The sequence below is a fragment of the Canis lupus genome, chromosome 23 (genome assembly GCF_011100685.1).
Source record: "Canis lupus familiaris isolate Mischka breed German Shepherd chromosome 23, alternate assembly UU_Cfam_GSD_1.0, whole genome shotgun sequence".
In the NCBI taxonomy this organism is placed as follows: Eukaryota; Metazoa; Chordata; class Mammalia; order Carnivora; family Canidae; genus Canis; species Canis lupus.
Genome location: NC_049244.1, coordinates 53,040,280 through 53,067,854, shown reverse-complemented (window position 1 = coordinate 53,067,854; position 27,575 = coordinate 53,040,280). Strand labels below are relative to the sequence as shown.

Below are 27,575 nucleotides of genomic sequence, written 5' to 3'. Positions count from 1 at the left end.
TGAACGCTTTGGCAGACAAACTCGACTTCTCCCTCCAAAGTGATTTCAGCAGGAGGAGGCAGGCTGTGAGCCATTGTCAGGACAGAGCCAACAGGTTAAACTTTTTTTTTTTAAAGGGGGAACAGAACTGAAAATGTGGTGGGAATCCCGCAAAGGCCCCGTGAATGATTGACACACATTTAAGCAGACGCCGTATTTGTGTGATGCCAGGGGGCTGATCCATTAATAGATATAATTTGTAGGCTCCCAAGGAGAGGTTAAAGAGGAGAGCACAGATTCCTTTGAGCCGACTTGGTGCTCCATGTCATCTGTCCCGGCCTTAATCAAGTTATCATATCAACCCGGTGTCTCCTGGACCCCAGCTCCCCGCCTGAATGAGGAAAAAATGTGCAGACAAATTTCTAGCAGCAGGAAGTTGGTGCTCTCCTGCGAGGTCGGATAAAAAGTACCTGTAACCTCTCCAGGCCTCCCTCCTGCTCCTGCTGGGAGTTCAGTTCAGGGGCCTCCCTTCTTTGATTACGCCTCGCGGGTCTTTTCTGGTGTAGGTATCCAATCCGTGCCCACCGGCTCCCTACGAAGCAGAAAACATTAGAGTTACTCTTTTGTGAAATTATGGGGAAGCCGAGTGGGCCAAGCGCTCATGCAGGGTGTGTGTGTGTATGCATGCGTGCAAGGAGACGCGCAGATGTGTGTCAGCAGAGGAATGCTGTCTGTTAGCAAATGTGGCATTGATTTATGTTCGCTTCCTTTAGTCACAGAACGACCGGGTGGCATCTCCAAGTTCTCACGATAAAAAAAAAAAAAAAACGGTAGAGGAAAAAAAAGGCTCCTGCTTAAGCCCTATAGATCGTTTTTTTTTTTAGTGTTTGTGAAAGCTTTATAACATGCATAATTTGCAAGCAATGGACCAAATTCTATTATCGATTTCTCTGCCCCATGACTATATAATTCAACTTATTGTGCTGTATAGTATGTTATAATGAGGGTACAAATTACTGTGCTCTTTGTGACTGTTGTTTTTCTTTAAAGATTTTATTTATTTGAAAGAGAGAGAGCAGGGGGAGGAACAGAAGGAGCGGGAGAGGCAGCCTCCCCGATGAGTGGGGACAACCGGCCGGGGGATCACGACCTGAACCGGATGGAGGCAGCCGCTTCTCTGACTGACCCGCCCAGGCGCACCTCTTTGGGACCGTTTTCACAGATTACTGGACTTTCCTTGATGTGTTGGTAGATTTGAGTGTATCCATGTCTGCTAAACATTACTTTAGGGTGGAGAAAAAGAGCCTAAGGGATGTGTGTTGTAAGCATGTGCCTAGATGGCTTTTTTTCTTTTATTGGTTTTCTTAAAAAAAAAAAAAAAAAGACATTTATTTTCCCTTGGTTTCACTCAATAGCCAAAAAATAACCGAAAAATTTTGCAAGACAATATTTTGGATTCATTTCGGGAAATATTAACCTAATCAAGGAGAGTCACAGCGCTGTCTTCTGGTCTCCAGGTGCCCAGGCCCCTGCGAGTCCCGCCTGGAGAGGGGCCTCCAGTCAGCCTGCGGCCCAGGGCGACCGGCCGGGACAGGAGGCGGCGGTGCTGAAAGCTCAGGACGACAGGGGCCTGTCGGGGCGCGCCGGTCGGCTAAACTCGTCTGTTCACTGCCAAGGGGGGGGAAACACGCCCTCCACCTCGAGATGCCTCTTGATTTACGCCCTTGAACAGGCCGGACGCTTGTGCAGGTTGTGCACCCTCCCTGTGCGGGGAGGCCACCGGCTCGGCCACCTCACTGCACCCACGGCCCTGCGCAGCCGGGCAGTAAATGTGATTTTCTGAGTTCTTTGACAGCTGGTGACAAAGGGCCAGGTATGGCACCGCGGCGGGGGTGGGGGCGGCTTTGCAGGAGGCAGCCCCGGGGCCCCATGCTGCTGCCTGTACCCCGGGGTGGGGGGCGCAGGGCAAGGCCAGCCCTCCGGGAGCCCCGAGCCCTCCCCATCCACCCCCTCCAGAAGCCCAGGCCCCTGACCCCACCCCACCGCCACTGCTGCTGGCCTGGGGACCCAGGACCCGTGTCCAGGGCTCCCCTCCCAAAGGAGAGGGGCTCCTCACTCTGTCTTAGAGCTGGAACTCCAAGGGCCTCCGCTGGGGTCGCAGGCAGTGGGTGGCTTTCAGAGCCTCGATCATTCCTCACCAAAGGTCTATAACTCCCTCGTCTAATTCCACCTCTTAGATAAAGCATGGGAGACCCCTAACTGTGGGACAGGGACAAAGGGCTGCGGGAAGGGAGGTGGAGGTGGGGTGACCGGGTGACGGGCACGTGATAGGATGAGCGCGGGGTGCTATACTGTATGTTGGCAAACGGAACTTCAATAAAAACAATGAAAACAATGAAAAATTAAAAGAATAATAATTCTGGCTCCTTCTAGGGTTTTGGTGGGGTCACCGGAAGCTGGCCCAGGCTCAGTGAACCCCCCTTCCCCGTGGGGTCCCTCTGCACGTGTACTGGGGACACGTCGTGGGTCTTGCCGGCCCGTCCTGTGTGCTGGTCTGTGGAGGGCAGCAGCGGCCCTCGCCCTGCCCTCGATGACACAGCAGAAGCGCTGCTAGGGGAGCCGGGGCGGGGGGGGGGGGGGGGTAGCTGCTGGACCTCTAAGGGCAGGAATCAATGCTTCATTCATTCATTCTAAAGCACTGAGGAGCACGCCCGACCCCCCCGGGCATCTCAGAATGTCCTCGCCCCTCAGGCCCCTGTCCTTCGGGCCCCCAGGCCTCCCGCTGGCAGCACCTGCCCACCTCCCGGGAGCGTCGGGCTCCTCACCGGCACAAAGGGCCCTTGCAGGGCGAGCTCAGACTCGCCCCTCCTCGTGCGGTCGTGTGTGGGCCGTACTTCCACCAGCCACCCCCGCCACCAGCCAAACGTTGCTCCTGTTCCTTTCCTGTCCAGAATGAGGCAGTTCATAGTGTTGATTTTATTTATAGAGGATGTCAGGATTCCAGAAAAGCGGGCTTGGAAAGGAACAAAATGTGGGGGATAACATAAGACGTACTGGGTGCTCGCTCACACTCTGAGCGAATCTGCACATAAAATGAAGCCCAATATCCTTAGCTGCTGTTAAAATACAACCGGCCTTATTTTATTTTATTTTTTATTGCAAAATGAGACTCCCCACTAGGCCGCTAGACTAATTCTTCCGCGGGCTTCATTTGCTTTGGCAGATTCTCGTGCTCGACCCCTTCTCTCAAAACCATCCCTACCAAATAGTGATACCAAAGCCTTAGAATCCATCTCAGAGGAGTCTTTTTTTCTGCTGGAGCTCTTTTATTTCAGGCTGATCCCCAGCTAAATTCAGGGTAACGCAGGACCTGTGTGTGGCCGTGGACGCGTGTGAGGGTGCGTTTGCCATCAGCAGGGAGAAGCCTGGAAATGAGGCCTGATTACATGAGAATCTAAGCGTGGAGAAGGCGCCCAAGGAGTTCTGGAAAGACAAAGCACCCTCAGCCCTGCACGCAGACAGCAGCTCGCCCCGTGTTTGTCCGGGTCCTGATGCAGTAGTTCTGTGTGTGCGATGCTGATAGCATAAGAATGTGATTATCCTTCTCTCAGGACGTCGGGTGCCAGCTGCCTCCCTGTATCGCTATCTGCTACCTCGTAGCACATCACCGCTGACTTAGTGGCTTCAGACAATGCACACATGATTTCACGGTTCCTGTAGGGTCTGGGGTCCAGGCACAGCGTAGCCAGGCCCCCTGTTTTAGGGTCTCTCACAAGGCTCTGAGCCAGGTATTAGCTGGGGTTGGGGCCTCATTTGAAGCTTGACTGGGGAAGGATCCACTTCCAAGCTCATGTGGTTGTTGACAAGTCTCAGTTCCTTGAGGGTTTTTGGATTGAGGGCTCCTTACGGGCCACCGGCCAGAGGTCACCTTCAGGTTCCTTGCCACGGGGACCTCTCTGTACGGCCCCTTATTGTATCGAGGGAGGCAGCCAGTAGAGAGTCTGCTAGGAAGGGGGCGGCCACCATCCTACGTAATATGACCATGGGAGGGGCATCCCACTGCTTTTGCCAGGGTCCATGGGTCAGAAAATGTCACAGGTCCTGCCCACACTCGACAGGAGGGCTTCCAAGGGGCATGGGCCACCTGGCCTCCTTAGGGTCTGTCCACTGTGTTCATTTCACCCACTAGTAACCTGAGGACCCAAGAGGGGTGTGCTCTGGTCACGCTCTCTGGGACTTGGTTTAGTGCTTAGACTCTCATCTCGGGCTTCTATTCCGTCTGCATCCCCCCCCCCGCCCCCGCACGCTTCCATGAAACAAGTTTAAAATCCGCGACCCTCTGGTTCTAGAAAGCAGGCTGCACTCGGCGTAGCAGGCTTTACTGCCAGGTTAACCCCGCCTGCCCCACGATCACCGCGGCCCCTTTGCTAAAGGACTTGGGAAGCACAATTCCCCTGTTCCCCACAAAATATCCTTAAACCAAAATGATAGAAAGAGACCCCTTTCCAGATCAGTTAAATGAGAAAATGTTAAGCATCCCCAGGCACCTTGGTCCCCACGCCGCCCGTACCTCCCGTAACCGGGGAAACCGAGGCCTGCGAGTGAGCAAGCATTGGGGACTCGATCCCACTGCCGCCGGCGCTTCTCTGGGACACTTGGAAGCATCACAGACGAGGCGTTGGCTCCGGAACCCCCCGCGGAGGGCGGGATCCCCAGGGCGGCCCGAGACCCTGGTCCCCAGCCCCTTCTGGGCCTGAAGCAAGAGGCAAACAGTCCGGGAAATGGTGGTTCTAACGCCGATCGGCCAGGAGCTCGCGGGGGACAGAGCGACTCCTAAATTCCCAACAAGCACCCTCGAATAGTCACTCGGCTGCCTGCCGGGGACCCAGCGCTGCCTCCGGGATCCCGGTGAGACTCCGGTCCCCACTAGACCCCTGGGAGGCAAGTCTACTTGGACCTAAAGCCCGCGTGTTCCTCCTTCCTCCGGGGCCGCCGAGCCTGCCGCACCTCCTCTCCGGACTAGAAAGAAAATGTACTTTCTGACCTCCGGTCAGTGCGTTTGGCCAAACGGCCTCCGGGCAAAGCTACGAACACGATTTCCTGCCCCCACGTGTTCCCGTGAAGGAGGCCTCTGGCTGCATTGCTCTCCGTGGCTTAGGGAATAATCGAGGGAACAAACGCAACGGGAAATAATGAGCCCGGTGCCTCCTCCTGTGGACTTGGGAGCCCCGGCTTGTCTGCTGCCTTTGAAGAGCCAAAGTCAGGCTGTTGGAACAGTCCCGCAGACACGGGGGCCGCTCTCAGGGCGCGCTAACTAAATCGTTCTGATCCCGGGCTGCCTTCGTTTCCCTCCTGGCCCCAAAGGGACTTGCCTGAGTTGCTTGCTTTCCAACAGAAATAAATCAAAAATATGCTTTAGAAAAGGAACCAAACCGTCAAGTCCTTTGGGAAAAAAATAAGGAAAGAACATTTATTTTAGCAATAAGATGATCTCTTCCGGGTTGCATACCTAATTTGATAGAAAGGTTTCTAGTTGAAAGACGGTCTACGTGAGGATTAGAATAACATGGGTTGATTCTCAGAACCCTTAGGGCTCGTTGACCTTACCGCCTTCTAAGTGCAGACTGTTGGAGCTCTGTCCCTTTGCACAAGTTGCTGGTCACCTCCCCTGTGAAGTTGCTGCAGGGACTGACGCCCCCGCAATGGGCTCTGGATGCACAGAGGTGGCTACTGTGCTTTGGGGATTCTCACAGCCCTCCTTTATGGCACTTGCTGGCATCGACGGCTTTGCCCCAGGAGACGGTGATGAACAGGAGGACAGGATTTCATTCCATTCATTTTCATTTTTGGAGGCCTTGCAGGCCTTACCGAGCTCACAGTGGCGCGTGCCTGTGAATGGATGGACTGGTGAACTGCTTTGTGGAAAATCTCTTTGACTTGGGTATCCTGAATCTGTTAGCAGACGGCCTGGCCGCGTTCCTCTGTATGTGCAGCCAGGTTACCTAACACCGAAGGGATACGGAGCTGCTGGGTACAAGCGTGCTTTAAACACAGACCAAGACTTCCAGGTGGAAATGCAGCAGGAATGAATTAGAGCATTCCTGGAAATCAGAAGGAGATTACTCCCGCACTATCCCCTATTCCTAATCGTGCCCTACATTTATGGAACATTCAATAGGTCCAGGGAGCATGCTAGGGATGGTACCAGACCATCACAAAGTCCTTTTGAGGTAGGTTTTCTCGTTCTCTTGCTACAGATAAGAAAACTGAGGCACAGCGATGAAGTCGATCGCCCTAGGTCTCCTAGCTAGAGACAGAGGCAAGTGTCAGGGTCTGAGCTGTCTGAGTCCAGGGCCCAGCTCATGGCCTCTGAAGAACCGTGGAAGCTTTGTCTCCCAGGGCTGCATTGGCTGGAATTGAGCGTCTATGACACTAGTTCCCATCCTGGAGCTTCAAATAGACGAGAGGGACCGAGTCCCTGTCCTGGAAGCTCTCTGAGGAGGGGGAGCGTAGGAGCTCAGACAAACGCAGACTGTTGTAATGCAGGATGAAATGGAAGTGTCATAAGGAAGCATGTGCCATGGGGAGGGAGCATACAGCGGTGGGGGGGATGGATCAGGAGAGGCTTCTTGTAGGAGGCTTCAGCACGGAGAGGAGTCTGCAAGGACAGGGAACGCAGCCACAGGTGTGCTGAGGGGGAGCAGAGGAGCGGCAGGCCCGGTGGGGACGGTGGGAAGGGGCTGGGAGGGGAGGGGGGCGGCACAGACCCCCGCTGCCCAAGGCTGCTGCCACGTGGTGAGCAGAGCCGGGCCACTTGAAAGGGGCAGCGAGGGCCTGCAGGCCAGATGGAGGAGGCTGTGGGGGGGGGGGGGGGTGCTGTGCTCCAGCCGCTGCTCGCTGCTCTGACGTCTGGGAAACGAGTTCCAAACTCGTCCCTTCCCTCGGGGGTTGCCGCCTTCACCGCAGGTTAGTGGTAGTCCGTCCTCAGCTCCCGCGCGCCTCCGTCCACCTCCATTCCCTCCTAATTTTGATTTGGGACATTCCGTGGAAGTTTCTTCCTATGCTTCCTGTGTCTGAAGGTGGCCTGCAGCTTGTCCTCAGCCCTGCCTGCTGGAGCCCCTCTGGCCCCGCTCCGCCGTCGGCAGCTCAGCTCCCTTAGTCCGCGCCTTGGCCCCCATGCAGAGAGCCAGGGAGCCCCAAGCTGCAGAAATCACACAGTCGGTCCTTTGCCCTCTTTCAGCCTACGTCAGCGTTATTAAAATCCCATTGTCTACAAAGTGAACAGAAATTCACTCACGGGAATCTACTTGATGGCTTTTTCTAAAGATTTTATTTACTTATTTATTTGAGGAAGAGAGAGAGTGGGCACACAAGCAGGGGGCAGGGGCAGGGGGAAGCAGGCTGCCTGCGGGGAGCCCGCTGTGGGACTCGACCCCGGGCTCCCGGAGTCACGCTCTGAGCCGAAGGCGGCTGCTCAACCACTGGGCCTCCGGGCGCCTGTACGACGGCTTTGCAGGGAAGCACTGCCCGAGGGTCAGCCTCCAGGCTCTGGGCCATCCCTGTGACAGCTCATCTTCCATCTCTGCCTGAATGTGCTCAGTGGCTGTGTGGGCCGCCCCGCGAGGAGGCCCGGGGGCTTCTTGCCTGCCCCGCGTCAGGAGCTGGGGTGCTTCCAAACCCGCTGGAGAAGCTCCGGTCACGCCCGGGAACTCGGGGCACCCACTTCTCCTCTCCGCCCTGTGGCTTCTGCTCACCCATGCCTTCCACTCCCCTCGGCTCCAGCAGACCTGACGACAGTCCAAAACATTCTTGGAACCGGGAGCCTGACTCATTATTCATCCTTGGAACCACTTAGCCTGGTGCCGTGCACAGAGGAGTTATTCACCAAGTGTTTATTGACTTGCCTCTTTCCAGTTCACCGGGCTCCATGGGCTGCGAGCCTATTCGCAGCGCTCCTCGGGTGGCCTCGCCCACGAGCGCGGTCCCGGGCACCTGGCGCCCCTCCCCTGGCCGAGCAGGTCCCGTTCCCCGACCCCGTGACCATATGCTCAGCTCCGTTCTGAACACCCTCACGCTCACCGCCTCCCTCTAAAGCCAGCAGCGCCACAGCCTGACCTCAAAATGGAGGCAGTGGCCATTACGCCCTTTTTCAAGCTCCAAAGAGCTGTGCAAATGTAGAGGATGCAGCAAGTATGACGATGAGTTTTCTCTGCGGCACCGCAGTGTTAAGAGCTTTGGCAGGAAGGGGGCGTAAGGAATGACTTCAAAGTCCAGACAAAGCGAAGGATGGGGAAGTGAGTGTAGCCATCTTAGGAGAGTAGTCATGGTCTTGCTTAACAAATATTGATGAGATATATCTTGTGTACTTGTGGCTGGAAAACAAAATGGATTATTTTCCATGGTGTATTTATGATTTCATTCTTGCTATTCGAGAAACTATTTGAGAAACACAATAAATCATCAACCAGGAAAAGAGAAAAAGAATTAATCTATGGGCCCCAGCTTGAAAACTGTGCAACCTGTTAAATGAAGGGGGTTGGAATTGGATAATTCGTAGAGTCTCTCCTGGCGCTGATGGTCTATGGTTTAATGAGAAATCCAAACCATTCTCTTTGATTTCTTACAGAATTGAATTCCCTTTCCGTGTGTCTGTTCTTGGTGAACATCTTGTTATCTGCCGTTCTTTGTTTAAGTGTAGTTGTCCCCAACTGGACCGTGAGCCCTCCCAGGTCAGGACGGTGTCTTGTTCCGCTTTGTGCTATCCTAACACAGTGCTCGGCACGCAATGACGACTATTGCCAAAAGACGAGGTCAGAGATGCTGAAGACGGTAATCAAGGGGTTGGGCTGATGAGTGAAACTGAATACTCTTGTAGGTGGAAAGGATTATTATTGGGAGAAAAAGCTTCCAAACAGCCTGTCTGAGAACATTCTTCAGGTCCTTTCTCACGTCATTGGAGGTTGGTGAATAAGGTGAAGCTAAAAAGGATGGCGTATCTCCATGGTACGTGGTATTTTCAGCTTGCATTAGTTTTCTGGCTTCTTTTAGACTTAGCTGTGTCTGTCTGACACATTTTAATATCATAAGATGCTTCACAGGCTTCTTATGAAAAATTCCTGCCGTGTACACCTAGCCACCCGTGCAGGGGTACCTGGTGTTGTGGTTAGTGGTTCATCACTCCATCTGAGCCGAGGCAATGTCAAGACATCATTTTTTAATTGAAAACCCACTCATTCATCCAGATGTTTGCCTCTGAAGAATAAATATCCTGATCTTTGGTAACATATAATATCAAGATCCTTATCCTGGGGTCCATTAACTGGAAGGGGTCCAAGGGTATCCTGAAAGTAGATGCAAAAACACTGAGACGATGCAAGACTCCTGAGCTGAGGGGCTGCCTGAGTGATCTCCTTCCCATCAGAATGACTTCCATGACCTTAGTTTGGTGACTTGTTTTTTTTTTTTTTTTTTTTTTAGGGCAGTTTGTATAACTGTTGGATTTATTTTCCCTTGTGAAGCATTAATTTTATAAATAGGATCATTCAAGTGAGAAAAATTGTTGGAGGGTGCTACTGTTCTGGTGACAGCCAGCACGGTATCTCGTGCATCAGAGCGCCTGGGTCTCATCTCCTGCAGGCCTGGGAAGGGTCCTAGCCAGCTGGGTTCCAAGGTCTCCTGGCTCCTGGAGTCCTAACCAAGGAGGTTCCACTCCTGAACAGATTTAGTGGGCAGGATGTACTCCATAAACCCAAGTCAAGAGTCTGAAAAAATGGCTGAATGAGTACTATGCCTTGCTTGGCTGAGCAGAAAGAATGAGAAGAAAAACAAAAAAATAAAGAAGACTGAAGTCATTGAAAAAAATAAAATTCAGGGGTAGATAAACAGAGGGGAAACATTTTACTGGCCTAAAATTGAAGAAACATGGAGTTGAGTTTATAGGGACTTGTGGAAATGAGGTCAATGCTTTGGCTGTAGACAGAGTGAAGCTGAGGCTCAGAGAAGGGCCGGGACTACCCGAGATCACCCAGCTAGTTAGGGACACACCGAGCCGGAGGACAGGTCTCCTGACTCTCGCTCTGGTAACCGCACAGCATCAAGTTAGCAAAACCTGTTTCACTTAGATCACCTGTGTTTATCTAATAGAGCCAGAGAAAGAAGAAGAAACAAGTTAATTAGTTATGATTCACCGATTCGACTGCCCCTGAATTCCTTCTTCTCTTCCTTTCTCATAAGAGTGTTTATTAAGGTTCACCTGCCCGCCCAAGCTCTCCCTGTGCCTGCGAGTCCTGTAAGAAGAAATGCGTCTCTTACTTGGTCTCATGGGAGGAATCTGTAAAAACACCCACTTGAGGGCTCACCAGGGCAGCCCCTCAAAGAATAAGATCTCATCCGGACCTGTTGTTTCTTTTCTAGTCTTTTTTTTTTTTTAAAGATTTTATTTAAAAAAATATTCATGAGAGACACACAGAGAGAGGCAGAGACACAGGCAGAGGGAGAAGTAGGCTCCATGCAGGGAGCCCGAAGCGGGACTCGATCCTGGAACTCTGGGATCACGCCCTGAGCCAAAGGGAAACACTCAACCACTGAGCTCCCCCACCCCCAGGTGCCCCTAGTCTTTTTTTTTTTTTTTTAAGATTTATTTATTTATTTATTTATTTATTTGAGAAGGAGAGAGAGAGAGAGAGAGAGAGAGAGCAGGAGCAAGAGCAGGGAAGTGGCATGGGCAGGAGGCCTGGCAGAGGGGAAGGAGAAGCAAATTCCCCACCGAGTAGGGATCCGGACCGGGGCTCAATCGTGACCTGAGCCCAAAGCAAATGCTCAACTGACAGAGCCCCGCAGGCGCCCCTCTTTTCCAGTTGTTAAATACAGGACAGTTCAAACCTTTCTTCGGCAGCATATGCCTCCTTATTTGACTGGGTGGCAGATCGTATCGGGTCTCATTGCGTTCCTTCTGCCACCCCCGGCACACGCGCACATCCGGGATTTCCCTGTGCCCGGAGGCTCTCCCTCTCCAATCCAAACAGCTGGTGCATAATCCCATCATCACTCGGCTGCTGCCAGGAGAGGTAGCGCAGCCAGCTCAATTCAGAGCCAAGGGAGCAACTCATGCAGGTCACCAGGGGCAGGGGACAAAGCTGGAAGAGTAACCAGGGTCAGCTTCTGAAGGTTTTATTTTTTTAAAGATTTTGTATATTTATCCATGAGAGACCCAGGCAGAGACCCAGGCAGAGGGAGAAGCAGGCTCCTGAGGGGACCCGATGCAGGACTCGATCCCAGGACCTGGGGTCAGGCCCTGAGCCCAAGGCAGGTGCTCAACCACTGAGCCACCCAGGTGCCCCAGCTTCTGAAGTTTTTAAATGCTAACTAAAAGAGGTTTTTCCCTGATCCTATAGACTGTGGAATGGCTGGAAGTCTTTCAAGGGGAAATACCACGATTAGGTGTAGTATTCAGGGAAGACTGTGGCTGAACTCTGTAGGTCAGACATAGTAGCCCTGAGTTCAGCAACAGGGAAACCCGTCCTCAGAGGGACAGGTGCTGATGGCTTGACCTGGACAGTTCCCATAAGGATAAAAGGGGGATGGTAGCAGTGGGAAAAGAAAGAAAGGGCCGTCTGGAAGGATCTGGCTATGGTAAGTGAAGGGCGGAAGAGGCCATGGAGCTGGGGGAGGAAGGGGAAGAGGGGAGGTTGAGGAACATGAGATTTCTGGGAGCTCCAGCACGTCCAGGGGAGGCTGGGGTGGGATGCGGAGAGGAGCCACAGATGCAGGGTGAGGGCAAGAGGGAGTGACAGTTCAGCTTTCAGTGCTTTGAGTTTAAGAGCGCTTGGACATGTGGGCAGGCCTGCGCTACAGGGAGTTGCAATGCAGGTTTGGAATCGGGGAGAAACCACAGCTGAACCTGTGGACTTGCTCGCCAGATGGTGACAGAGCCACGGGCACGAGGCTTGGATGGGTATCCACCCAAGCGGAGTCCAGCACTCCGACCGAGCATCAGCGTCCTGTATGCTGTTGCTGTACTACTCTTCCTAAGGCACAACCTACACCGGTTACCCCACCTACGTGCACACCCTTCAGTGGCCTCTTAAATAGAACACGGAAGATTTCTTTCAAGGTCTTTCATGACCTGGCCTCACACTGCCGTTCTAGAACTATTTCCAATACATGCAAACACCCTTATAGTCCCTATAAATTAAATTGTCCTTTCTTGAGTATGCTTTATTTCTCACGATCATTATTGGAATGCTTCTTCCATCTCTTCCTGCTGAAATCTTATCCATCCTTCAAAGGGTCCAATGAATTATTTCCTGGTCATCCCCATAAGGGGTACTTTGGGTTCTTATACCTCCTAGTTTGAATTGTAATCATATTTTTGTTCTATGACACCCCTCCATCCACCACCACCACATATTTTGTGAGCCTCCTCCAGCCCCCGAAACTTCCATACTGTGTGTTTCAAGGAAGGGACAGGACACAGTTGCAGAATGCAGAGAATAAACAGGTCAGATCTTGGCTTTTGAGTTTCAAAGGGTGAGGATGTGGAGCTACTAGAACCTGGACCTTTGAGTTTGCATTTTGTATAATAAATAACCAATTTGGAAGACTTGATGAAAAACCAGGCTCCCTCACCCCCAGGTTAAAGATTCTCTGGACCGTGGAGAGAAGGGAGGTGGAGGGAACATGATGAAGGAGAGAGGTTTATGGGATTCAGTATGAGAGCCATGCCTGGATGGGGCCACTCAGAAGAGGACTCATTCAGGGGCCATGGGAGCACTGCTCTGGGGGGTCAGAACAATTCCACAGACCACCTAGTCTCCATCCCAGCAGGTGTTGTTGGTGCTGAGGAGCCACGTCTTCCTGTTGGACCACCACCATGGACCATCCGTCAAGAACCACTCCTGCCCAGAGACTGTGTGTGTCCTCTCTGGCTTGCCTATGGGACAACTCCCTTCCCAACAGCCTGGGACCTTTTTAAGCCCCAAGAGAGAGAGGATGGGACCCCAGACATCCGGAGGACTGTTGGTGACGTGAACTTTCCTCCTGTATTTCCATGACCTTACATAGCAATGGCTCAGAGTTTCCCTCTTCCAGAAATGCACTCCTATTACTCGCTTCTCTATTGGCATCAGATGATAATCATTCTTGTATTAGAGATATTTACTCTTGCTGGGCAGCTTCTGTTTGCCTCTGGAGATGCACTCTCCTCTCTTCTCCATTCTGCTTTGCTCAAAGTGTGAGCTTCCTATTGGGTTTGGCCAGTGGGGACCCCAGCCAGGATACTGGAGGGCAGGGCAAGTGAGGTCAGGATACCTACCTTCTCCAGAGAGCCCTTCTCTCTGAGTTCCCCAAATCCCTCCCTCTTCCTGTTCTTTCCAAATGGGGGTAGTGACAATTTCTCCATTACCAGCCTGGTCAGGATACCTCACTTAGCTCTTATTACCCTATATCTTGCTTATATTTTTGCAACCAGTGCCTTCATTAAGCCTCTACTGGAACTGTATTGCAGATTCTATGTTCCAGAGATGGTTAAAACCATATCTCCCATCCCACATTCTCTCCTTCCAATGTGACTTTGACAATTCTCCCTCAAGAGCAAGTGACACTGTGACTTCTGAATTAGTCCTACAAGATAATATGGCTTCTACTTGATCCTCTTGAGACACTTGGCTTTGGAGCCCTGGGCTGTCATGTAAACAGTTTGTCCTGAGATGGCCATGCTGCGAGGAAGCCCAAGTTGGCTCCTGCGGAAAGACGATATGGGAAAGCCCTGGAGAGATTGCTGGCCAGCCCCTGCTACTTCAGCACCCCGTCTGACTGCAGGATGGGAGAAATCCAGCTGAAACAGTTGCTTCTGTAAGCTGCTAAGCTTGAAGTGGATTGTTACGCAGCGATAGATAAGTAGGACAGACCCTGACTAATACCTTCCATGCACACGTCTCCCTATGAGTCATGAGTTTCATCTGGTGAAGGCATCACACCTCGTCACATTCGCTGGAGTGGCGATCACACAAGTCCATCCATTCATAAATAGGAATATATGTGAATGAGTCCAAAAGATGTGACTGATTGGAGTTTGGATCCTCAAGGAAGACTTGGGTGGTCAGCTCATGTGGGATGTAAGGCAATGGCACATGGCGTTGTTGACCACACGAAGGCGGGTGTATGGGTTCTACTTCTATTGGCAAGGATACCTCTTTGAAGCCCAGTGACCAAGAGCGGATGTCCCTCAGATTTGAGATACGCTTTTATTTTATTTTTTATAATTTATAATTTATTTATTTATTTATTGAGATACACTTTTAAAACAGTATTTGCATTAAGGAGTAGAACACTAATTGTGCCAAATGAGATCGTGGACTTTCCCGAAGACACTTATCTAAAGCCCTCAGTAAATGGGGCTCCCCGGTTTTCTCCCGTTTGTGTATGTGTGTTTTGTCAGGTCAAGGCTAGAACAAGAATCATCCTAAACTGGGAAATGGAGTTAGAAGTGGGGAGAGAGGCCACTGCTTGGATAACATTCCTGAGATGATGGGTTTGAAGAGTGGGTGTGCCAGAAATTTCCTGGAAAGTTTATTTTTGTTGAGTTTTAAGCCTGACTTCAGACCATTAGAGCTCTTGGATAATGCCAGTTTGTTGAAACATGTAGAGAGCCAGCTGTCCCTAGAAAGGAGTTTCTCTCTTGCCAGCTCTGAGTTTTGTGGTCTGGCTCGCCTATGTGCTTAAACACTTAACTTTTAAAGCAAATTGTAAGGAAAGGTCAGAGAGACGCTGCATTGCCCAGATGCAGGGCTGATGGGAGTTCATCTCGTGGTGTCTCTCCCAGGGGCGCTTGTGAAAAGGCAGATCGGGCCTCGGCGTTCTGGAGGTGGGCTGAGCCTCTGCAGGTGCTCACCTGCCCCCAGGTGGGGCCCTGTGGGTCCATACTTCCAGAGCAGCCTTCTGGAGGGCCTTCTGGAGGTTCCCCGCTCTGACCCTCCATTGGGCGGTCCGCCTACGCGGTCTCAAAAGTTTTGATTGTGATTTCAAGAATCTTCTAGTAAAATTGAAATGCCCTCCGGTTGGGGTGGGGTGGTGGAAGCGTCTCTACCTGAATTTGCTCAGCAAATAGGTCACAGTTATTTGAAATAAAAATTCATCCTAGTAACAACGTAACTGACTGCGGTTTACCCTTTGCCAGGCTCCGCGCGAAGGGCTTCTCCTGTCACGTTGACTCATTTAATCCTTAGACTCACCGGTGAGGTGAGACCCGTTGTGCCGTGTCACTCACGTGTGAAAAGACGGAGGCCCAGAAAGGTTAAGCTACTTGCCCAAGGAGCAGCCCTGAGACTGGCTGTAGGATCTCGGGGCCCCAGGTCCCCGGGAGGAGGACCCGGGAGGTGCCTGCTCACAGCAGGAGGGGCAGGTCCAGCAGGAGGCGGAGTTAGAATGGGACGCGGCAGCCCTGCCAGCCTCCTAGTCATTTCCAGGGACAATGTGGCTGCAAGTTCGGCCTAAAGTGGCATCATTTTGTCCATAGGAAACCATTCATCCATCTCTTTACTTAGCACTTACTGAGCCCATATGGCTGGGCAGCTCGGCGTCTCCAAGGCCAAAAATCAAGTGTCCACCAGGCCGAGGCCTCGGTGGGAGGTTCTGCATAAAAATCCATATCCAAGCTCATTCAAGTTGTTGGCAGATTCAGTTCCTTCCAGTGAAGGGCTGAGGTCCCCATTTCCTTGCCAGCTGTCAGCTGGAGGCCACCAGCGCCTGGGGCTGCCGCCCATGTTCCTTGCCAGAGTCCCCCTCCTCTCTAAAGCTGTATTGAATCCCCCTGTCAAATCTCTTGACTCCTGTCTCCAACCTCCAAGCCCAGATTTAAAGGGCTCCTCTGATAAGGTCAGGCCCACCCAACTCACTCTGTGTCTTTTTGTTTGCTTGTTTGTTTAATTCACGAGAGAGGCAGAGACACAGGCAGAGGGGGAAGCAGGCTCCCTGCGGGGACCCCGACGCAGGACTCGATCCCGGGACCCCGAGGTCATGCCCTGAGCCAAAGGCAGACGCTCAATGGCTGAGCCCCCAGGTGCCCTCACCTGTCTTAAAGTCACTTAAAGCTTAAAGCTCACTTGCACTTGGAAAATCCCTTCACGGCAACACCTACATTAAATGTTTAAGTAAGTAGATGCGGTCGTGTGTACAGCAGCAGTCGTGTGTAATTTGGGGAGTCATCCGAGACTTCCGCTTGCCACATCCGGGATGAGGGCTCTTGTGCTGCAACCAAGCCAGTCGCAGGCAAACCGGGGCCATTTGTCACCAACCTGTTGGCCTGTCGCGCTAGTAGCAGAATCGGCCATCACCTCTCTTCTGCACGTCTGACCCCAGCCCACTGTTCCACACTTCCCAGTTCTCGGTGGGACGCGCCGTATCTGGGGGACAGGTGGCTAATGCTTCTCTGCGTGGCCTGGGGCCTCACCTTGGAGGGACAGTTAGGGCATAGAGGCTGCGGCCGTGCGCACCGAGCCCCACAAAGCTGGGTTTCGGTTCTAACTTCCCAGCGTCGTGATCTTTGCCCAGACATCTAGACTCTGGGAGCCTCGTATAGGATCCCGGCCTCCTGACGTCACTCGGGAGGGGAAACGAAATCGCTTACGTTACGCGTTGAACCCGAGGCCTGGTGTGTAGTAAGCACCCAGTGACACCAGTTGCTGTTGTTGTTAGTATTATCATGAATTATTATTATCATCAGCACGCCAGAGCCGTCGCGTGCTAGCAAACAGCTACTGCCTGGCGCCACGTGGGGTGAGGTGCAGGGCAAAGTGCCACCCTTAGGTCTTGTGCAGTCCCCAGCGCTTGGGAGAGTGGAAGGGGCTTCCTGCCGTGGGGTCCCGGCCCAGCCTAGGTAACCGAGCTCTACTCGGAAAATTCCTTGGGTAATTTGGCGCAAGAAACACATCTTCCTCCAATTTAAAACTTTTGGGTGGTACAGCCGTACAGATGTTAAATATTTTCTGTGACTAATATTAATATTAGTCATTAATATGACTCCAGAGGGTTTGGGGGGTGGTACTCCCGAATCCTTTGAACATCCTAGCAGCCTCTCTGGATGAAACGTGCATGTTGAATGTAGCATTTTATGAAATTAAAAAAAAAATCTGCTGAAACAGCTGTGGGGTCTCTGCAGACCAGAGGGATGCCTTGGAGCCGCCGCTGTACCTCGGAGCATAGGGCCCTTCGGGAAACATCTGGAACCGGCGTGCCCAGCTCCATACAGGGCAAAGCAGGGATGACGTCGTCGTTTGCTGAGGGATTCCTCAGTTTCAGGGTGTCGCGGCATAGGAAGGGCGGCCTTCCAGGGCAGACCTGTGCCGCCAGCAGGCACTGAGGGGCTTCGATTGTTTTCGTTAAAATAATTTCAACCTTAAATGGTTCTCTACAGAACAACACCCAGACACAAACAGAAGGCGGACAAACATCCCCTCCTCTCCTCCTCCTAAAGTCCACAGCTTTAGCTCGTAAAGGGCCTCTGTCCTGGATCCGCGGACCAGGTGGCCGCACAATCTGCAAACCCCTAACAATTGCAGACATGACAATTTTCTACTTGGCTGCTGTAAACAAACACTGGGCGGTGGGTAGAGAATGCCCATAACGTCAGGACATGATTCCCGAAGGAAGAAACAGAATTGAGCCCCCAGATTCAGACCACTCAGGCAGCGCCAGGGCTAGGAAGAAAGAAAGAAAGAAAGAAAGAAAGAAAGAAAGAAAGAAAGAAAGAAAGAAAGAAAGAAAGAAAGAAAGACAGCTGCATCCTCCCTTCCTCCTCCTCGTTCCCTCGACGCAAAGGTCCCGGGAAGGGTCCCCTAACCCTAAGCTTAGTGGGGCTCCCGAACCCTAACAGCCCCCCCCCGGGCGGTGTGACCTCCGCAACAGACCCCTTAGTGATTGTGGGGAGAGACTCCCTCGCTCCCCGCCCTCCTCCCGCACCTGGAGATGGTGTTTAAGGCGTCGAGGTTGACGGAAAGTCTTTTTTAATTGCCTTTTCAGGTCTGTTTATTTATGTGGATTCTACTTCCCATCGCGAGCGTTAGTTCTTGAAATATTCTGAAATCTCTAGGCCGTCCTGTGCTTTTCCACGTCACGTGAGAGACGGTCGCGTCCCCAGATGACTCTGATGTGATTCAGCGTCGCCCTGTGTGGTGCCGGTGTCCGGCCGCCTACGGGCCACCAAGGGCAGCAGAGGTCCCGCAGGCCCCGCAGCCTCACCCGACCCGGCCTGCGGGGTCCTGGACTCACAAGACCAGAACCTGGGGCTGGTCCAGAATGTGCGGCAAAGGCCCCAGCCCAGGCCCACCCCTGGCGAGTCCGGCGTGGCTCCTGGCTGGCTGGGCGTCCATCCGGGAACCACAGGATTCGAAACTTCCTCCCCACCCCACTGTCCCCTGTTTGTAAATGTGAAAACTGAGTCCAGAAGGAGGCCGTGTGTCCGAGACCGTCCGACCAAGTTCGGGACAGGGCTCTCCTGAGACCCAAGGCTGTTTCCAGGGCCTGCCAGTCACCGGGCATCCTCTCGCCGGGCACTGGGATGTTGCCCCAGCACCTCCGGGGGGCCCGTCTGGCCCCGGGCCCGGGGGACGGCCGCAGTGACGCCGAGTGCCTGCAGACTGCGGTTTCCAGGGAAGAGGCCTCCGGGACCCCCTCACGTCACCGAAATCCCACCTGGAAGAACCCGGGCCCTGGCCCGACCTGCTCCGTCTGGCTCATGTGGCTTCGGGCCATTTGTCTTGTCTGGTGCGTTTGTCAAGACTGGTCCTTAGAGCTAATGTCAGTCACGGTAGCAGCGAGTCACCGGTGGCCTGTCTCTCTCTCTCTCTCTCTCTGTCCTTCTCCCCAGAACGAGACAGCGGTGTGGGCCTCAGCCACCAGTCCCTGGCGTGTGGCCGTCACCCAGCCTTGGGGGGCGCCTGCAGAGCTAGCGGGGGGCCGGCTGCAGACGGGGAGGCCACCGGGTGGCCGGTGCCCTGGGCGGGCCCTCGTTCTCCACTACAAACACACGCGAGCTTTGAATCAGTGTGCATCTCCCTCCAGTTCGCCACCGCGGCCGCCTCCTGATCCATCTCACGGTGGCGGGGCTCCGGTGAGTAGCTTTCAACTTCAAAATTCACCTAAAAATAAAAAATAGAAAAAAATTTCACTTAAAATAGTTTATTCGTAATTTAGAAAGGTGATGATCTGACTTAGCACTGTGTCCTCTCTTCCTCCTCTTCTCTCTTCCCTCTTCTCCCCTTTCTTCCTCTCAGCCTTCTTCCTTTGCTCCCTTCATCCTCCAGTGTTGGAGGTTGTTCCCCTCTTCCTCCTCCTTCCCGCTCAGCATCATCACCATCATCCGGGGCTGTCATTTCCCACCCAGAGCAGGCAAACAGAAGGAGGAGGAGGGGAGGGAGGGAGGGAGAGGAGGAGGGGGAGGAAGGGGAGAAAGAGGGAGAGGAGGAGGGGGAGGAGGGAGAGGTGGAGGAGGAGGAGGACGGGCAGGCGGTGGGGGGGGCGGGGAGGGGGAGAAATTGGTGCAGCAGCCCAATCACAGTGCTCACAGCTTGGGTTTGGGCACCTGGGACAGTGTGATCCAGGGTCCGAGCCGCTTCAGCAATGACCTCTTCCCGGGGCCCCTCCTGCCACTTCCCATTTTGTGCGGGGAAGCCAAGTAGGGTTAGGTCGGGTCTGAGGCGAGCGAGAACTCGGTGGTCTCAGCATGGAGCCAAGATCCTCTTCTCTCTCTCACTGGCACAACCTCAGAGACTGTTTCATTCCTGCGCGAGGTAGAGGTAGCCCTCGGCCGCAGCGGGAGGAGCCTGAGCGCCTGTAAGCGCCAAAGCCACATCCACCAACTCCTGCTCCCAAACCAGTTCCTGCTCCCACTGTGTGTTAAGCCGCATAATTCTGTAACCGAGCGGTCAGCCTGTATCCACTGCCTTCCTGAGACATACTGCAGAATGAGACAGAAGCAAAGAAATCAGTAAAGACATCCTGTCTTTATTTAGAAACTTAGTATTTTCCATATCATGAATTTCTTGCATTATTTTTTTTTAATTTTTTATTGATTTATGATAGTCACAGAGAGAGAGAGAGAGAGAGAGGCAGAGACACAGGCAGAGGGAGAAGCAGGCTCCATGCACCGGGAGCCCGACGTGGGATTCGATCCCGGGTCTCCAGGATCACGCCCTGGGCCAAAGGCAGGCGCTATACCGCTGCACCACCCAGGGATCCCGCATTATTTTTTATTTTTAAAAATATTGCACTAAGGGCCACTTGGCTGACTCAGTTGGAAGAGCGCGTTGACTCTTGATCTCGGGTTGAGTTCGAGCCCCACGTTGAATGTCGAGATTACTAAAAAAACAAACAAACAAACAAAAAAACTTAAAAAAAAAAAAAAAACATTGCAGGACACCCAAGTGGCTCCATGCCTGGGTGTCTGCCTTCGGCTCAGGGTGTGATCCTGGAGTCCCGGGATCAAGTCCCACGTCGGGCTCCCTGCATGGAGCCTGCTTCTCCCTCTGCCTGGGTCTCTACCTCTCTCTCTCTCTGTGTCTCATGAATAAATAAATAAGAGCTTAGGGAGGAAAAAACCATTGCATTGAAGCATTTCTCTTGAGTCCTGAGTTTTTTGGCATCCCTTTCAATTTTGCACCTGGTCTCAGCTTTGCCTGAGCCCCTCCTGCCTCTCCCAGTACAATTTTCTTGGTGATTAAGTCCTAAGTCCTGCTAATTCCAGTTTGTAGCTTCCTCCGAAGGTCTCTCCCCATCTGTCTCTCTGTCCCTGCCTCTTTTTTCCTCCATCTTTCCATCTCTTTCTGTCTCTGCCTCTTTGTGTCTCTGCGTCTCTGTCTCTCAATCCACTGCCGCCATCACACGAAGCCACCATCGCTGCTAACCGGGACTGAAGCCACAGCCCCTCGCCCGTCTCCCTGACTCACCCACCCTTGCTCCCTATCAGTCCTCTCCCTGCGGGGGTGCCAGGGTGACTTTCTAAATCGCAAAGCCTCTATTTGACATCTTCGGGTGTCTGCCCGCCGCCGACCAAGCTGCACCCAGCCCCTGGCCCAACACGTGTTTCGCCCGAGCCTCCCCATCTTTCCATTCCACTGCTTGTTACCGCGGGACATAGCTGCTGCCCTCCTTGTGGGGCGGGGAGTAGGGGACGCAGATAGAGACGAGATACAGCAATAGACTCTTGGACGAAGAGGCGTTTGTGAAAAAGCAGATGAACGCTCCAATAAGGTTGGGACTGGTTTTCTGTTTTCCCTTCCTGGCAATTCGAAATGATTATTAGCATCTGAAATCCTCTGAGAAGACTGGATAAAGGAACTCCTCGCCTGTAATATGGCATTTCCCTAAAATAAGCCCATTGAACCTCTTTTTTAAATTCAGAATTAACCTTTTGAAAGAGATGCTTTGCAGGACGGTTTGAGAAAACGAATTGGCCGAAGAGTGAACAAATTCTGGACGATTCACCTAAAGACCAACGTTCTAGGGTTGCCGGTGGTGTTTCTTCATTTATTCCATTGCTCCTATTGCATACAGTTCTGAGCGAACCAAAATGAATAGGACGGTAAGTTTTTATCCCCAAGATACTCACTGGGAAACGTGACAAACCAATATGGTAAGAGAGGTGGTGGTATGGGGACAAAATAAAGGAGCCAATTCTGCTGGGGAGTCAGAACGACCTTTGGAGAGTGGATATTTGAACTAGGTCTTGAAAGAATAAGAGATTGTGGATGGAGACGGTAAAGAGATACTTGCCTACGAAAGCGAACACGGTATTTAAAGGGCACAAAAGGATATGCGATCACGTGGGGTTAGAGGTGGGGAAGAGAATTCCCGGAGAGGAAAAGTCCCACATTTCACAGTCAAGAGGGCCCTGCGTGCATGGCTCCCCCTTGCGTGGTGCAGTGCACAGCCTACACGCCTGCACATGGGGGCCCTGGAGCAAGTCAGTGAGCTGAGCAAGGTCACCTCCTACAGGGACACTCAAGTCGAGACTTTAGACTGCAGACCACCGTGGCCTACCAGGGAACATTGCTTCCACTTAACTTCTATCTATCATCTCTATCTATCTATGATTTTATTTATTTATTTGACAGAGAATGAGAGAGCACAAGCAGGAGGAACCGCAGAGGGAGGAGGAGAAGCAGGCTCCATGCCAGGACCTGGGATCATGGCCTGAGCCAAAGGCAGATGCTTAGCTGACTGAGCCCCCCAGCAGGAGCCCCTGCTTTTCAGTTAACTTCTTTAAATCTACACAATATATGGATTATTTCTTATTTTTAAAAAGTTCACACAAAATATGAATTCAGAGCTAAACCACAAGGCCCGCCCTTTCTTTACCACCCCACAACCATAACGGGAACTTCCTTGCCTGCTCCCAGAGGGGGCCAGTGGTCGGGTGTCCCCTCCGTGCACTGGTGTGCTCGTGAGTACACTAGCTGGAGGCGTCCTACCTGAGGGGTCGCGTCCTGCACGTTCTGCGTCCCGCTTCTCTCACCTACGGAGGTGCTGGGAAGGGCTTCCAATCCCAATACAAGTGGAAATCGGTCTTGTTCTTTTTCAGGGCTACCGTGCTGGGGACTGTGGCCCCTGCCGTGGTGCCTCGTGGATGGGCACAGCCCCTCGCAGCCTCCAGGGGACATTCGTGCTCAGGAAGTCACGTTCCTGCAGCTCAGAGGCCTAGTAAATGCAACGAGGTGGCGGGAGCCGGGTTCTGAGCCCGCCAGTCGCAGCGGGAGGCCCCACTCTGTAGGAGAAGATCCCCTTACCGCTGCCCGGCTGGCTCGTCCAGCACGGGTTTGAACTGTGTGGGTCCCGCGTACAGTGCTGGGTTTGGGGGGACTTTTTTGTAAATACGGTGCAGTATTGGAAGGACTTCCTCTCTCTTATGATTTTCTTTCTTTTTAAAATATTTTTATTTATATATTCACGAGAGACACAGAGAGAGAGAGGCAGAGACCCAGGCAGAGGGAGAAGCAGGCTCCATGCAGGGAGCCCAACACGGGACTCGATCCCGGGACCTCAGGGTCACACTCTGGGCCGAAGGCAGATGCTCCAGCACTGGGTCACCTGGTCGCCCCTCCTATGATTTCCTTAATGTTTCTGTTCCTCTGGCTTACTTTGTTGTGAGAGTGCAGTTGTAATGCACACACCGACACGATGCACACACCGACACGATGCACACACCGATGACACAGATGTGTGGCCACCAGCTCGTTCTGTTACCGGTGGGCTTCCAGTCCACAGTAGGCTACGAGTAGTTATGTTTTGGGGGGAGTCAGAAAGTATATGCAAGTTTTTGGCTGCACAGGTGGCCAAGGCCCCTGACCCCTGAGTCGTTCGAGGGTCAACTGTATTTTCCTCGTATCACTACTGTCACTGGGAATATTATTTATTCATTTCTATTTACGTCTGTCACGCTCTCCCTCTATCACAACAGGAGCCCCCGCAGGGCAGGGACCCGGTGGCTGACTCCCCACGTACCAAAACCACGTCCAGCACGCAGCGCCTGCCCAGCAAAAGTTCGCTGGGGGACCAGGGTGCTGAGCGCCTGTCCTCGTCTGGCTGCGGTAACAGGACGCCACAGACCCGGTGGCTTCTAAACAACGGAAATGTGACTCTCGCAGTTCTTGGGCCTGGAAGCCCGAGGGGTAGTGTCTGGTAAGGGCTTGCTTCCTGGTTGGCAGAGGGCTGACTTCCCACTGTGTCCCCCAATGGTGTCCCCGCATGGTGTCCCCGCACTATGTCTCCACATGGTGTCCCCCATGGTGTCCCCACAGGGCCGAAGGGGTGAGGGAGCTCTGGGGAGGGTCCCTCCTATTAAAAGCACTAATCTCCATTCATGGGGGCTGCACCCTCATGGCCTCATCGCCCCCCAATGTCCTCACGTCCTGATACCATGACGTTGGGGGTTAGGGTTTCAACACACAGACTTGAGGGGACGGAGGGAGACACGGTCAGACCAGGGCAACGACTGGGGCAGCTCCTTCAGGTCCGAGCGGGTCTCCAGGGAGACGGAGAGGCTGACACCAGGCAGCGAGCTGGCCCCATGGGGGTGCGGAGCGAGCCAGGGCACGGCAGCGGACGCAGGTGGAGGACAAGTCTCGGGAGTCTTGGCACCAGGGCATAAAGCCCTTACCCCAATAGCCCTGGGGAATTTAAACAATTCTATTCATCATTCACTGAATTTCTTTCCAAAACCCTCAAATGCAGAGGAGGAACAAAAGTCGGGAGATTGTTTATGATCTTTGGTCCTTTTTTTTTTTTTTAACCTTGAAGCCCCGGTGAACAAAAACAATGGAGCTCACCCCAGAAGAACGTCGACCGTTGCATTTGGTGGCTTCCCGGCAGCTGACTGGGATGGGCGGGACCGGGGGACGTGGACCGCGGTGGCTCGAACAGGCCCGGGCTCACGAGGGTCCCACTAAGGTCACGGGGATGTGACGCGCGTGGCTTGCCACCCTCTTCTGAGGACCAGGAAAAAGGAACTGCAGACACCTCCTCTCTTCGCCGAGCCTCAGTGTCCTCATCTGCAGGGGGGTGACAGGCCCTGCCCTAGTGTTCTGGGGTGAAATGAGGGGTGAGTCTGAAAGTGCCGGGTAGGCCGCCAGGGGTCGGACAAGGGCGTCATTGTTTCACCATTGAGGGATCTGACTCGACCACGGCCGTGTCCGTAGCAGGATAATCTCCCGAGATACCAATTTGGAATTTGTTCCTACTGCCATGTTTCCCTTTCTCCCTCTAGGTGGGTAGGCCTTTTGGGTTTCCCTGTTTCCGGAGCCCTTTGTGCATAGGGTTGAGCACGGGAGTTTCGAGATCGTTCTCTCTCCCTTTCTGGCCTGCCTTTGCAGAGGACTGTGCTAGCCTGGGGAGGAGGCCCCTGAGAGGCTGGGGAGCAGGAGCAGAAGGGAGGGAACCGGGGCACGGGGAGAAGGGGGCTGGAGAGGTCCTCCCAACTTAGACGAGAAGTGGCTTGGGTTCCGGCTCTTGCTCCCTACCCTCCCAGGACCCCAAAGCGGACGGAGCCTGGGTGAGCCCAGGAGCCCATAGCGTCTGCAGATGCTGCAGCCCAGGAGCGGGCGAGCTACCCGCCTGTACAGGCCTTGAGGTTCGAGAACATCGGTACGACCTCTCCTCTTGCACACCTCGGGGCCTCCCATGTGCCCGGACCCAGTGGTGCTGCGGACCCACGAGCTGGGCGCCGCTCATCAGGATTGGCTTATTCAGAGAACGGTCATGTGGCATTTCTTTCATGCCCACGTTACGGAGTGACACCCATTACCCACTCCCCGGGGAACAGGACGCCAGACAAATGCCTTTGGACAAGAAAGTGAGGTGAACAACAATATCCGGAAGAGGCATGTCCTGAAGGAGCCAGTAGACGTCAGGAAACCGTTGTCCTGTCTTTACCTCCGGCACCAACGAGCTCTGTGACCTTCCCTAAAGCCACTTCCCCATCTGCGCCTCCGTCTATATCTTGGTTGAGTGGGGGGAACTGGGCGGCTTTCCCGGTCCACGTTACTGCAAACCGGGAGTGGACTTGGGAACCGCGAAACCGTGGTCTGCACCGAGGCGGCAGTCGGGAGGCTGTTCCGGTCTTGCCACCTGCTGCGGCAAAGACGACCGACGTCGGAAAGGCAGCTCCTGCTGTCGCAGGGCACAGCCCGAGGAAATGCGGCACTAGGTCCGCCACCGCGGAAACGACGCTGTCGTGCGCTCGTGGTCTCTCTGTTGGGACTTTGGTCTTTGTGGTAACGTGTGTGTCCTGGGATTTTTGTTTAAAAAGAAAAAATAAGTGCCTGTGAAAAAAAAACCCAACCCCTCCATAACCAGCTCATCTTTCACCGGGGCTGGAGCAGCGCACACATGACCGCGTGGGGCTCCTTGTTTATGTTTTCTCAATGACTTCCAGATCACATCCGCTGTGTTTACAAGACGGAGACACTTCTCTAACCGCCGGTCCTGCAAGCCCAGACGGGGGTGGCCGGGGTGACGCCCAGCTGGGATGTCTCGGCCTCCGGTTCTCCCGGTGTCCGGCTCCGTCTCCACGGACGCCCCCGCGGGAAGTGCCTGTAGACACCAGCTTTCCGGACTCCAGTCGAACCAACATGTCAGATTATTTTTTTTTAAAGATTTATTTATTTATTCATTCAGAGAGAGCGAGAGAGAGGCAGAGACACAGGAAGAGGGAGAAGCAGGCTCCATGCAGGGAGCCCGAAGCAGGACTCGATCCCGGGACTCCAGGATCACACCCCGGGCTGAAGGTGGCACTAAACCGCTGCGCCACCAGGGCTACCCCCAACATGTTAGATTATTATTATTATTATTTTAAACTGTAAGCCTCAGGCCCAGGGTCGGACCCTGACTGCAGAGGTCATCTTCCCCGACCCGCGCTCGGCAACTGCTCTCCTTTGCCTCATGCCTCTCCTGATTCTTGCCAGACCCACAGCCCCCGAATCTCATTCTGTGGTTTCGTAATAGTGTCCCCCTACCTGCCGGGGGTCCCTGGCTGGCCAGGGCCCGCAGGCCATCTGCTGAGGTGCCCATCAGGGTCCACACAGTCCAAACTGAGCCTCTGAATCTTTTAGCTTGAAATATATGTGCGAGTATGTATCCCTGTGAAGCAAGCATTTCACTTCAATCCGCCACATCGGCTGTCCAGGGCTTCTAGGGACGCACTATGACCGTGGAGCCGCCCCCCGCAGCTGTCACAGTGTCCTCGCGGGGCCTTTGTTGGCGGGCAGCGGGGGTCTGTGTCCGGGGTGGCGGGAACAGGAGACCCACTGGCTTCACAGTCAGGAGCTACTGGGCAGCAGCACGGCCTGGCTGTGTGACCTTGGCCCGGCGGCCTCTGATGCCCCGTTTCCTGCTCTGCCCTTTGCTCCCCGGGGCTGAGCTGCAGGACCACACGCCAGGCGCGAGCGGATATTGAACCTAATAAACCGCCACGGCAGCGGAGGAAAAAGTTCCCGAGCATCAGGCTCAAGGTCCTCGGGGAAGCGGCCCAGGAGGATGGGGATGCCGTCTGTTGCTATGCAACTGGGGTATTTGGAAAAACAAGTCTAAAAAAAACTTGCATTAATCACCAGCAGCCCTGAAGGCAGACACGAGGTGCGTGGGCCGAGCTGCTGCCTGGGCTCGGCCGAGGTCGGGGCGTCCCTGTCCCCACAGGCCTGGCCGGCTGGTGGCAGGGGGCCCTCGGGCCTGGCGGGCTTGCGGGGCTCAGGCTGCTTGCAGGAGCCGGGGTGGGGGGGACCAGAGGCCAGGAAGGGAGGCAGCTCCCCACGCTTCTGTTGCAGGGGTTTCTGGAAATGAGTAAGCAGAGCAGTCGCATTACCAGGACACGCAGAGCTCCATCGACTTTAGCGACTGTTCCCACCAGAGGTCTTGATTCCACCCACAACAGGCATCCAGGCCCACGCCTCCCGCTTGCGCAGACCACACGCGCGTGTGGTCTCCGCTTGCCTACCTTTGTTCCTCTTTCCTTTCTTCCTCCCTCCTTCCTTTCATTCTTTCCTCCTTCTCTTTTTTTTTCCTTTTTTCTTTCTTTTCATTGTGTCTTGTACGCTATTAAAGGTCTTTTTCTT

The 27,575-nt window shown here is 53.6% G+C and overlaps 1 long non-coding RNA gene across 3 annotated transcripts; it reads left to right on the top strand.

The window, feature by feature from the left end:
- On the top strand, positions 1–27,575 carry LOC119865456. 3 transcript variants are annotated; one of them, XR_005377297.1, is made up of 8 exons: positions 1–94; positions 1,497–1,852; positions 17,995–18,738; positions 18,842–19,084; positions 21,403–22,223; positions 22,553–22,796; positions 23,429–23,649; positions 24,268–27,575. It is a non-coding gene; the product is annotated as an uncharacterized LOC119865456 (long non-coding RNA). The 3 variants fall into 3 exon arrangements; XR_005377298.1 differs by lacking the exon at positions 21,403–22,223; XR_005377296.1 differs by having other exon boundaries at positions 21,403–22,796.